Here is a 13,922-nt window from a genome sequence, read left to right on the forward strand (position 1 = left end):
TGTGTGGGGAACATGGTCCCTCCTGTTATCTGTTCCACAGAAGCTGTTTGTGTGGACTAGAGACAGGAGACTTGTGGGGCTGTGGGACTAGTCCACATGAGAGCCAATGAGGACCTGAGCTAGGGCACTGCTGATAGATGTGGACACACAGATTGGAAATGTTTAGAAGGTGCAAGTCAGAATGCTTGGCTGCAATCAACCATCATAAGTTAAAAGGAGGATTATTGAAGAAAGAAGACTTCTGAAGAAAGTTTCAAAGGAATGAAATTCCACAGAAGCCAGCATTATTTTAGGCCCTTAGGGGCTAAGGGACAGAGCAGGGGCAATACTCAGGCCCTCACACAAGAGGGAGAAAAGAGGGTCTCCTTCCACCTGTGCTTTTTAAAATCCCAAGAGCACTCTTTTTTTAATTTATATATATTTTTTAGTTGTTGATGAACTTTATTTTGTTTATATTTATGTGGTACTGAGAATCAAACCTGGTGCCTCACACATGCTAGGCCATTGCTTACCAATGAACCACAACCCCAGCCCCCAAGAGCACTCTTAGCCTTGGGTTTTGTGACCCTGCTCAGGCAGAAGTTTTGCTGGGAGCTCTGCACCCTCATCACTAGCATTCCCAAAAGCGGGGAAGGATTGTGGAGCAGAGCCATCTATTCCTCTTTGGTTATTCAAGTTGGCTTGGGCAGATGTTAAGATCTGAAGGGGAAGGTTAGGAATGCCTCAGAAGTTTGTGGCCTGGGTAGACCATGATGACAGCATTTCTGTGCAAGAACAAGGTTCACAAGTGAGTAGACTAGAATGCAGGAAGTAAACAGAGTTCACTTTTAGACCAGCTTAGTTTGGGATGTGCCTGTCAAGGTGTTATGTTTCTGTGACAATTCACTTGACTTCATTCACTAATAGAAGCCTCTCTAGGGTTTGGTTATTTTTTTTGCTATGACTTTCCAGAGACTAGCATGGATTTTCAGAGGTACCTTTATTAGCTCTTAGATAAAGTAATTAAAATTTATTTTATACAGTGCAGCTTATTCTGTTTTTATGTTTTCTTTTTCTTTTTTTTTTTGTACCACGAATTGAGCTCAGGGTGCTCAATCACTGAGCCACATCCCCAACTATTTTTTTTTCTTTTTTCTTGAGACAGAGTTCTGTTAAGTTGCTTAAAGCCTCACTAAATTGCTAAGGCTGGGTTTGAACTTGCAATCCTCCTACTTCATGTTTACAAGCCACTGGGATTATAAGTGTGTGCCACCAACCTGGCTGAGCAATCTTTCTTAATGGACAAAGAACAGTAGATGCTGTTTAACTGTTCTTGCTCCTATGTTAGTGAAGTCTGAATTGAAATTTCTTTCTGCATCTCAAAGAGTACAATATACTGTACAGCAACTCTAAAAGGGTGGAAGTTATATGGTTTCTGAGAACTTCTTTTCTGGATGTAAATCCATGAAACATCAGTGTGTGTAGCAGTTAAATAGGAATTTTGGTCAGAGAACAGTGGAAGGCTGGCCTGGAACTACACTGTTACTCCAACAGCATCATTCAAACACTAGCATTTTGGGCTGGGGATGTAGCTTGCTTCACATGTGTGAGGCCTTGGGTTTGATACTCAGTTCCACAGACAACTCATTGTTCTGTTTTCATTAATGAAATACAAAGTCATTTTTGGAGGAATGAAGGATAAATTACTCATTTATATATCTTATGTGTTATAACATGACACAAATCATTTGCTTATGTGACAAACACTGCTACATATAAGATCAGAATTGTTTTGAATATTTAAAGTCACTTTATACATGGTCAGTATTGAAAATAGCATTGCAGGTAAGGCCATTTCATAGATGTCATTTTACTTAAGAGATCTTAATCTTTTCTAGCTTTGCAAGATATGACAATGAAGGCTAGCTGAATGCTAATACTTGGAAGATAAATTGTTGCCCACACCAGCTCTGCCACTATGTTGTTTCTCCTCCATGCCAAGGCATATGGTCAGATTAAGGTAAATTCGAGAAAAATAAATTTGCTGAGATTAAATGGGAGGTACTCATGGTGGGATGAATCCATATTCTCTGGCAGGTGTGGTCCTATTTGGGGCCCTCTTGATAAAATATTCAAGATATACTCTGTGCTGTTAGTAATGGGAAGTAGCTCAGTGACCTTGGACAAGTATATTAAGGTCAGTGACACTCTACCTGTTTATAATATTCTCCATTATAGCATTGTTGTGATGATGAGCAGAGCTGCTGCATATCAACTGGTAAGCACAGTGCCAAGAACATTTCAAATTACAAGTAGATCTTACTCCACACAACAGTGTTTTCTTCAAAGTAAAATGCAAAAGGAGGGCAGTAACTGACATCAGAGGTATCAGAAGTAACCACAAATTGGCTCTTAGCTTCAATGGAACTCAAGCTGTAGCAGGTGTAATTTCACAATTTTAATTAAAATCAGTATCAGAGGTGAGATGTAAATTTTCATAATTTTAACTATAAGCAGTTAAATTTCTGTGCTTTTTTCACAAATTTACCTAAAGCAAGCCATTTTCATTTGTAAAACTCCAAAAATCAATAAATAGAAGATGAAATAACTGAATACTATGGTTGGTTTCATCTTTTGTTTAGTGGACACTGCTTATCAGTGAAGATGAGAATACTTGGATATTGTGCTTGCAGAGCTCATGGTCTAGGTTCCATGGTTACTGAACACTCAGGATTAGTAGTGTTTAATGTAGATATGAATTTGGGTATGATGTGTTTGGAACACGGTCAGAGTAATCATGTCAGTCAAAATTCACTAAAAGCTTATGGTTTAGCAAAATTGTACCTTTTAGAACACAAAACATGACATTTCTGAAGAACCTGAAAAAATTAGAAGAAGAGTAACTTTCTAAGGGAATTCGAAGCACATGCCATCCAGTTATCACTGACAAGTGATTTTTATATATTTTGGTGTACATGGCATGAGTTTGTTGGGTTCTTTAAAAAAAATATTCACTAGTTCTAATCAGTTATACATGAGAGTAGTTATACATTGTACACAAATGTAGCAGGTGTTGGGTTCTTTTAGAGAAACAACCTTAAAGGGTAGTATCATTGCAAGGGAAAAAGATAGTGGATGGTTTTCAAAGGGACATCCTTACTAAGCTGTAAAATGTCTTGAATATTGTGGCAGAGCTATAGATGGTTATATTTATGATGAATAATTAAGGTTGTATCTTCTATAAGATATAGTAATTTCTATTCTTGGTCCAGTTAGCTGAGTTCAGTAATGAAGAATATGCTGTTAGAGTGTTATATTTAATACCCACTATTAGAATATTTACTTAAAATTTCCAGTTTGTTATTGGTATCTTAAAAAAATCATTTGGGGTCAGTCTTCACATTCTTTTATATTTCTAAGCCAGAATGACCTCTTAGAGCTGGTAGACTCAATACTTGCTGTGTGTGGAATAATTTTTAATCTTTTTTCTGAGTTCACTTAAGATATGAGATATACTTGTCATTTTGGAATTCTAATAGTTAGGATACAGTTCTCCAGTCTTGTTATCGTTGAAATTTAATATTTTAATGTTTAATTAGAAGAGTCACTGTTCTATGCTGTGGTATGTTTCCATTGCTATTTTTTCATCATGTGATTTAAGTGTTGCTAAACTTTACAAATTATTCCAAAAGAAGACATGGAATAACTTTGTAATTTGGTGCTGTCTATTCTGCATGAAATCCAGCACTTTCAACAGTGCTATGTGCAGTAAATATTTATTTGAATTAGAGATTTGCTTTAGGGCAGCTTGAAAAAGTAATGTTTTCAGTATTCAGTGACTGAGCCTTCAGTTTAGCTAAACATTCAGACTTCATTTGAAGCCAGTAAACAGACAACTGTGCAATCCAGGGAGACCAATTTCTTCACTTTTATATCCACTAGTAATTTTCTTTTACAGTCATGTTTACATAGAGTAAAGGTCAAAGGAAAAGGTGTATTTGGAGCAGTTACATGAGTAAGTTTGCTACAGTGAAAGATTTTCTGTATGCTGATGAGTAACAAGAGGCAGGAATCCATTAGGCAGCTCTTTGGTCAGTCATATTTCTTAGAATGCTGCTGCTCTTTTTTTTTTTTTTTTTTTTTTTTTTGCATTCAAAGAAAGCTGTGGTTAGGTGCTGAGCAACTTGTTGAGGCAGCTTGTCTTCCCGGCCTCCTCATGATGCACCTGTGGTACTCACTATGCATCCTGCTGACTGACAAGGCATTCTGCCAGCCCCAGCCTCATGTGCTCCTGGTAGTTGCAGGCTCTGCAGGTGACTGGGAAGGTGAGGAAGGATGGCCATGCCTGATGCAGGCACTCTATGCTTGTGGACTGCCTTTGTTTCACTAGGCTGCACTTTCAGAGCACAGGTTCAAGGATGAAATTGTTGAGGATTTTAAGATGGTGAGCACAGCACAGCAGAACAACTGGAGGCCCTTCTGGGCATGGGACCTTTGGTACTCGTGAGGCTGGCACTGTCTGCCCAGAGTCAGAAGAAGGAATGCTGTTGGTATTTCATGAAAATATGGCCTTGGACAAAGTTCACTTGGAATGGAGGAAGGCTCTGTTTGGGAACTCAGTGGTCAAAGACCTGCTGAGAGGATCACAAGCCCAGTGCTCTTGCCTGAATTTACCTGGAAAAGATGAAGGAGGCATCTTTGAGGTTCCATGTATTGTGGATAAGAAGTGTGACTATTAATCTGGATTTGGTCCCTAAGCAGTGCTACGTGTGGGAGGAGGGGCCTGACCTCTTGGACTCGTGTTCCATTTCTTTCTGGAGAGAACAAATCTGACTTCACAGCTGCTGCTGAGATCAGGCAGTGGTGGGTGGGAACTGGTGCTTTGTGGTCCTGTGCTTAGGTCATTAAGCAGTCCAGTTAAGTCCACTCACCACCGGTGGTATCCTGGCTGACCACATGCTTGAGACCCAGGGCCTCAATGCTGAGGAGCCTTGGACCAACTCCATGTGGCAAAACTGCACTCAACTTCACATGAGGATCTGTGTCTCACTGGCACACCTAGGCAGTCATATCCAGCTTTGAACATCTGAACACACAAGGTAATTTTCATGGAAAAACTGCCCTGCCAGTGTTAACTGCATCATCCTGGCTGATGGATCCTCTTCTCATTTTAAGTTTGAGGAGATTGAGGCATGGACACTAAAACAAAATGCAGAGGCCGTGTGAAAAGACAGCTGTGATTTGAGCCATGAATGCTATGGAGTCCACTCTCTTTCTCCTGTGTTACCCTGTTGCCATGTCCCTCCTTGGTTTTGGGAAAGCCTACTTATTGCAGAGTGTATAAGAGGGTGGAGTGCCATATGGCAGTCTCACAAAGCATTTCATATGATGTCTCTTTCTGCAGAATTGGGTGGTGGGGGGCAAAGCCACCTTCCTAATAGCCAGGGAAAGGATGCACTTCATGCTCACTTGGCAGGGGCCTCTGCCCACTGGAGGCCAAAGAGAAATGGAGGACAGAAACTTAAAAGACAAAGTGATCTTTTCCAAACCACGACCCATTCAGGGGATTCTCCAGGCAGCACCTTTGAGGAGCACCTCTGTTTTGTACAGTGAGGCTAATTCTGTGTTTGGTCCACAGACATCTGATGTCCCATTATTCTTTATCCTGACCATCACTTTGACTCACTACTGGGCATTTCCTCCAAGACAGCTACCTGTGGGGCAATAACTCATCTCCATGAGAAAATATGAGACACCAAAAAGACCAAAGCAAAAACTAGTTAAGAAACTACAAATAATATGTAAAATCGATGGCCCTTGTTAGCTTTAACAAACTGATGGATTTCTTTCCCCATGAAACAATGAAAGTTAATGTGGATTACCTAGTAAGTTTTGAAATAGAGATGACAGTCATTATTCCAGGATATCAGGTTAAAAACATTCTTAGGAAACATGCAACCTTGTTAATTATGTTTTTCTTCAAACTGTAGTGTATTACAGAATGAAGTTTACTGCCTGACACTAAATTTGTTACTGCTCTACTCTTCACAATCTCACATTTGTATTTTACCCATAATGTGCATTTATCTTCCTCAGGCTGATTGATTTTTGAGTGAGAAAGATACTTGCCTCAGTGGGCACAGTAGGTCACTCTCAGGCTTTATCATGATGTGCTCACCAGGCCCTCATGTGCTCACACATGAACTTCACACCCATCTTTCCTGGATGTACAAAACCACATCATCACTAGATTCTTAGCCATGAAAAGTTCTTGTGCCACCTTTGCTTATGAACTTGATGGAAGGGGCTGACTTTATGAATTGTTGTCTCTCAGAGTTTCTGGTGATGCTGATGATGGCAATGATGATGATGACAATAAATATGATGGTGATGATGGTGATGATAATGATGGTGGTGATGATAGTAGTGGTGGTGGTGGTGATTATGGTGGTGGTGATGATGATGACGGCAGTGGCAATAATGATGACAATGATTACGATGGTGAAAACAGCAATGGTTATGCCAATGATAGTGACATAATGTTGATGGGAATGATGTCATGAAGAGGATGATGACCATGTGACAATGATGAATGTTAGCAGCTGACATGAATTAGATTATTTTATCTTTCCCATTGGGCAGAGTCCAGCCTAGATTCTGTTGCCCTCAGACTTGGTCATGTGATCTGTTTCACCAGTGAAAGAGAGTGGACAGTGGATTCTTTGGGAGGCATGATGAGATTCCACTTACACATTACGGTTTCTGTTGGAAACATGGCCTCACATCTCAGCTCTTCAGAAACAGGTTTAGGTGGAGAAAGGGACTGTGAAATTGGGTGGTGTGTGCTGAGTTCCTGTGGCAGATGTTGATTCAGGATTTGTCTGAGCAAACATTTATTGAGCATCTCTGTTCTAGGCATTGGGGATAGAATGTAATTGGAGCTTATAATTTTGAGAGGGGAGAGAGAAAAAAATATATAGGGTAGATCAGGAAAGGTAAAGGCAATGGGCACAATGTGGGGGGCACAGAGATTGTCTGTTGGAGACAGGGATGAGAGGGGGAACCTCCAGACTGTTGAAAAGCTCATGTCCAAGCAAAATCCAGAGGGAGTGAGTGGGTAGTCCATATGATAAGTGGGGACGGGAAAGTTCTAGAGAGAGAAGTGGAATGACAAGGGCCCTGGGGATAACATAGAAAGCTAACCAAGGGGGACAGTCCTGGATGAGGAGGCCAGGAACTCCAGGCAGGGGCTCCATGGGATTACCAGGTCCAGAGACCCTGCCACCCTGGACAGCACTTATCCATATTCAAGAGTCCAAGAAGATGATCAAAATGTCAATCCACAGGGAGCCCTTAAAATTCAGCTAATCCCACTCCACTGTGCATACATAAGTTGCCCCTAGTACCCCAGATTGCTATGTCCTATTCTGTGGGTGCAGCCCCGTGTGTCCCTGCTGGGCACCTTCTCTCCCTTGAGGCTCTAACTCACATGTCCCAAATGTCCCTGTGGTGTGTCATGTCTTATCATCCAAGGACCCTGGAATCTTGCAAAATAACTGCCAGCATTCGAGCAGGCCTTTGTCACCCTGCTTAGCAGATCTCTTCCTTGTTCTGATTTTCAATTTTTCCTGTTCTTGAGTGGCATCAGATAACTCCGTGGTTGCTCCATGTGTTTGCTCCTAAATTACATCTTCACTAAAGACAGAATACCATTAGTTCAAAAGCTCATGAATGCCAAATCCAAACTTATTTACCCCTAATTATTTTAAAAATATAGATGAAAGTAGAAAAATTCTCACCATTCACATCCCACCTGCTTTGGGCACCTAGCATCTAATGTCCAATTAAAAGAGGGTGTGGTTAAGAGACCCCAAGGTGATACCACCCTTCAGATTTTTATAACCCCTGCCATATTTCTAGCTATATTACCTGGGCAAATAATTTCCAGAGACACTTTCTCTGACTCTCTTTTTCCCCATGAGTTCACTTGAAATTCTCAACTTTTGGATGATGGCTCTTTGTCATAATTCCCTGGACAGTTTCATGCTGTGAAGGGTGTTATTTTTTTTCTTTTTCTTTTCTTTTCTCTTTCTTTCTTTCTTTCTTTCTTTCTTTCTTTCTTTCTTTCTTTCTTTCTTTCTTTCTTTCTTAACTAGGAATTGAACTCAAGGGCATGCTTAACCTTTAAGCCACATCCCCAGGTTTTTTTTTTTTTTTTTTTTTTTTTTTTTTTTTACTTGTTTGTTTGTTTTTTTTAACATGGTCCCTCTAGGTTGCTTACAATTTTAAGTTGCTGAGTCTTGTTTCAAATATGTGATTCTCCTGCCTCATTCACCAAAGCTGCTACAATTACAGGCTTGAACCACCATACACAGTGAAACATAGATTTTTTTTTTTTCCAATGAGACCCTCTCCCATAATTGTATTTTTATGCTTTATAAGCATCCAAAACCCCCAAATTTCTTACAATAGTCAATTTCAACTCCATCACACCAGAAGCAATCACTATTTTTATATTTTCTCAACTGATTATAGTCTGCGTTAGAATTTTATATAAAACACAAGAGTGTATGTATTTTTATTTAAATAAACTTTAGTTATCTTGTTTTATTATTAATTCATAGTACATCTAACAGTAAGGTATTGAAGGACTTTACTAAATGCTATTCAATGCATAGGTAAATTGGCCAGAGTGTATTTAATTTTCTATTTGTAGACTCCAAACTACAAATATTATGTATTATGAATAAAATGTTACTAAATGCTACTTTTGTGATGTGTGTCTTCACTTCTCTTGGGTAAAACTTCAGAGTGGAGGTTTGGGGACTCACATTTGGTGTCTATGTTCAATTTCAGAAACAAAAATGGAAAATACAAGTTTGTTTTTCAAAATGTTGGGTCCATTATATATACTCAGAAATATCACAGAGGATTTCCAGTTCCTCTGCAATCTTGCCCACATGAGGGGCTATTAGCCTTTTGTATTTTAACCACTCTAATAAATATGTAACAATATGTCATTCAGATTTTAATTTACATTTATCTTAAGACTGGTTTCTTTTTTGTTCTTACTGATATTTTGTACATCTTCTTTTAAGAACCATTTTCTAATCTTTTGCACACCTCTAGGAAATGGGTTATGCCTCTTTATCATTGAGTTTTAAAAATGTTTTTATATATCATTTACCAGAACTTTGCAAAATATTTGTTTTGTAACATATTGTCTGTAGGTGAGTAAAACAAAGTATGACTGTGAGCTATATATTTCCAGTTCAAAATTCAAATTGTATCTTACTTTTTTGATAATTTTATTGTTTTACCATACAAAACTTCACTTATTTTAGGAAAACAAAAGCAATCACATGAACAAGCAGCTGTAGTCTTATAGAGGTCTGCCTTAAACATTTCACAAGTGCTTCATGCCAAACTCTGCTGGAATATCTAATTGAATCTCGACATTGACCGTTTGAAGAAATCAAATTTAACATAATTTCCCTATCAAAGTAAATGTAAGCCTTAATGTTAAAACTAGATAGAAAATATACAACAAATGTTGGTAACATGAACTGTGCTAAAGAACTTTTAAAGAGAAAAAAAAAAACAATTTTATATTTACTCTTGTATTGGAAATTGTTTTCAATTATTAATCTTTTCACCTGGTGTGGTCACCATTGGTATGAATATTTCAATGACATAATATAAAAAAAATATTTAAAAGTCCTGGGATTTTAAACCAATCTTTTGACTCTGAACAGTATTAATCATGAATGCAGCCTAATTCCAGTATAAGATTGGGAGACATCTTGTCAAAAAGCTATAAAAAGTTTATTTTTATTTTCTGTAAGAAAACTAAAATTTCTCTTTGGCCTGACAATATTTTGATGTTTTAAACTTGTTTGGAATTTCTACCTGTGCTTTGAATTCACCTATGCCTGGCTATCCCTGACCGGATAACAACCCTCTCTAAAACCTTACTGGTGCCTCATAAATCCTGGCTCCCACTGACCAAATAACAACTCTCTCAAAATCTCAGTGGCAGCTCATAAATTCTAATGTTTGGAGTTGAAATTATTCCCTACCTTGAAATGTTGAGACATGTAGATCCTTAACCTGCTATCTGCCTTTGTTTTATGCTTGTCAAAATCTTGTTATCTGTATAGTACCAGAGACACCGACCTTCTTTGTAACATTTTGTGCTGTAAAAACTTTTTCCTGAAGATCAGGGGGTGATCTCTAGCATGGAGTTTTGTAAGAGAGAGTTCTGTCCAGGTTTTGTGTACACAATACAATCTTGATTTAATTTGATTTCAAATCGGAGTTGGTAGTCTTTTCTTTGTGTTCTGTTTCAACATTAACCTTTTTTTTTTAACTTCACTGTAAATAAAACCAAAGAACAAAACAAAACTCCTGTAAATGAACCAGGTGCATAATAATAGCCATTCTTTACTGAAAGCACCATATTGATTATAGAAATGATATAAGCTTAAAAATTAAAAGATAGCTCAAATATCAAGGAAGTTTAGAAGTTAGAATTTTTTTTTTTCTTTCAGAATATAGGTGGTAAAATAGGTAGATGGAACATGTGCTGGGAGAAATCAAAAGTCTTTGTAGAGGAGGCAGCAGAGATTTGAGTCTTTCTCAGGTCTATGTTTTGTACAGAAGAGAAAATGTGAAGCATAACTATATCAAGTAATGTGCAAAAAATCACAAAAATATTTATTATAAAAAATCATATCTACAGAAATGGTTCAAAAGAAGCAGTTTTTTTGTCAGGAATAAACATTTGGACATGAATGGAAGTTTTGGTACTATTTTTAAGTAGTTTTACTCATAGAGAGTAATCGTTATACCTTTTCTCCATTTTACTGGTTGGAATTAATTACAATTTATATATCTGCTAAAAAAGGTACTGAACACAGAAAAATATTAGTTGCTCATGTTTAAATCACCTACATTATTTGATCCTTCCCTTTTTAAACCAAAAATATGCATAAAACCATCTCTTAATAAATATCTCTATCTCTGTATATTAGTAGCAACTCAGTCATAAAATATACTATGATAACTTGTCTCTTCATGTACTTATAGATTATGAATTTGCTGCTTAGCATTTAGATATAATTTTCTATGGTGTTCTCTACTTATTTATGTCTCTATGCCAAGTTTTATACCAAGCTCTTAGTATGTGCCTTAATTACTCTGTGTAGCAATGTAGGATCCATGTCTTATTTGTGATACTTTGTTCCCAGAACTGTGTCTAAAGGGAAATATGTACAAGAAGATTATCCAGGCAAAAAATATCTATCTAACATTATATTTTATTTTATACTTATTTATATATTTATGTATACATATTATTTTTTATTATTTAAAAATACATTTTGTTCTGAAACTACAGTGATACTAGTGTATTTTAGCTTGAATTATTTGTGAGAAACAATCAAACTAAAAAAGACATTTCTCTTTGTTGGCTGGTGTTTTTTTTTTCAACTGCAGGAGCCTAGTGAAGAATGGCAGATATAGATGTGTAACTCTCTAGTTTGAGGCAGACCCATCAAATTAGATGATGTTTTGCTTCTGCTTTCTATCTTGATCATTAGAAACATACCTTTATATTCACATGGAACGTTTTTGGAATTCTGTTCTCTTAGTTCTTCTAAAAAAATAAATAAAAGTGAAAAAGAATGCAGGAAAGATAAATAAATAATTTCAAACAATTCATTTTTTAAATATTTTTTCAAATTACCAAAAATTCTGAAAATTTAGAAAAGTTAAAAGCTTTAGAAATAGCCTAAGGCAATTTTCTCTTTTGCTCAGGACAGTAGACTATATCTCCAACTCATTCCTCTCTAGAATTGTACTGTGTGCAAATATGAAAAAAAAAATGTGCTAAGATGCCCCACATGGTTTATAAGTTTTAAAATCCTCACAGGGGATCAAATGTGCCATTTTCCTACTTTACAAATTACAAAATCTGAACTTTGTATACTTAGCAAACATTTACAAAACTGTAATTCAAAATGACCTAAAGAATAAAAAAAAAAAAAAAATGAAGAACTGACCCACTGAACATTAATCATAGGGACTTATAATATTGAAGCCATTATATTAAATGTCTTTTTATCATTGTCACAATTTTCCATGTTTATATCATCAATATATTAATCAAAATTTTTACCCACTTAATAACAAATACCTTCATTTCTATTTTAATTGTTTTTTAAGAAAAAATTAGTAGTAATTCATATTAATAACTTAGTGTTAATACTTATTAAAGTATGAAATATATACTTTAAAAGCTATGGCTATCACAAGTGAAAAATCCAGTCTAAATTCCTCTTAAGATTGGGATCCATCTCATCACACAGACATGAAAAGTTAATTTCTGCTTCATTATAAATTACTGTGATATCTAAACTTGCTTGAAATGCCTGCCAGTGCCTTGAATTCACCCATGCCTGGTTTTCCCTGATGAGATAACAACCCTCCCTGAAAATTTAGTGATGACTCATAAATTCTGGCTTTCCCTGACCAAATGACAACCCTCTCTGAAGCCTTAGTGGTGCCTCATAATTTCTGATGTTGTGATCTAATTTTACTCCCTAAGTGATGAACAATTTTAAACCATTAACCTTGTACCTGCCTTTGTATTATGCTTGTAAAAATCAGGGTTGTTTTCCCTGATAACAACCCTCCCTGAAACTTTAGTGATGACTCATAAAGGGCTATCTGGTCTCAGATTCAATATACATGATTTGAAGCCCCTTCCAGTCAAGAGCATTTTGTGGGAACTGTCCAATCCTGTGTGTCATCAGGGAGGAGGAGAGTGGGATTTTACTGTTATTTCTTATCTCCTAAGTCCTCCATTTTTGCCATTTGGCTGGCTTTTCCTGACCAATAATAACCCTCTCTGAAACCTTAGTTGTGTCTCATAAATTCTGATGTTGTGATCTAAACTTATCCCCTAAGTGCTGAACCATTTAGACCATTAACCTACTCTTTGCCTTTGTATTGTTTGTCAAAATCCTGTAATCCTTTTAAGTTCTCAAGACACCCCCCTTTTGCAACTTTTTGTGGTATAAAACTGCAGTCCAAAAGAGCTGGAGTGCTGTCTTCTATTCCCATGGGTTTCAGGAGAAACTGTTATCCTCAAATTTGGGACCCCCAAGAGACCAAGATTGATGTAAGCAGCAAAGATGCATTTACTGTTGTTATGCTTGAATTCTGGACCCCTAAAAGACCACCAGAGACCAAGATCGATGTAAACAGCAAAGAGGTGTTTATTGCAAGCTAGCTCGGTCCTCCATGTGTGCACACACAACAACTGGTGACGCTGAGAGGCCCCGAGCCCAGGGTTTGCAGCAGTTTTATAGTCTTTGGAGAAGGCAGGGACTTCACATACATCATAGCATCTCTAAGCAAATCATCACACACTGCAGGAAAATCAAATAACAACTCTAAAACATGATTAGCACATTCATTGGTGGGAACAATTTGGGTAAGGGTGATTGGTCAGTACAAAAGGGGTATTCATTTGAACTGATTGGCTTAAGGCAAGAGGGGAGTATGTGCTGAACTACATGGTTTCTCAACACCATAAACTACTGGGAGGGTCATCTGGCATCCCAGGTATTTCCCTGTCTCATGTTGATTGGTGGCTGTTAGGGGGTTTCTATGGATCACCACCTAGCCTGAGTCAGGGAAAGCTGGTGCAGCAGATCTCTCCTGTTATTTGTAGATAAACCATTTAGCAGGGTAGGAATGTGCCTAGGAGTGCTCTGTGGGTCTTTCCAAGGACAAAGGTCATGTCCCTTCCTTGGACAGGCTTTGCTCTGAGATAGAGGCTTGTTTTTCATTGTGAGCTAGCTCAGTCCTCCACGTACACATCAACTGGTGATGCTGAGAGGCCCTGAGCACAGGGTTTGAAGTAGTTTTATACACTC

Source organism: Marmota flaviventris, unplaced genomic scaffold, assembly GCF_047511675.1.
Source record: "Marmota flaviventris isolate mMarFla1 unplaced genomic scaffold, mMarFla1.hap1 Scaffold_49, whole genome shotgun sequence".
Classification (NCBI taxonomy): Eukaryota; Metazoa; Chordata; class Mammalia; order Rodentia; family Sciuridae; genus Marmota; species Marmota flaviventris.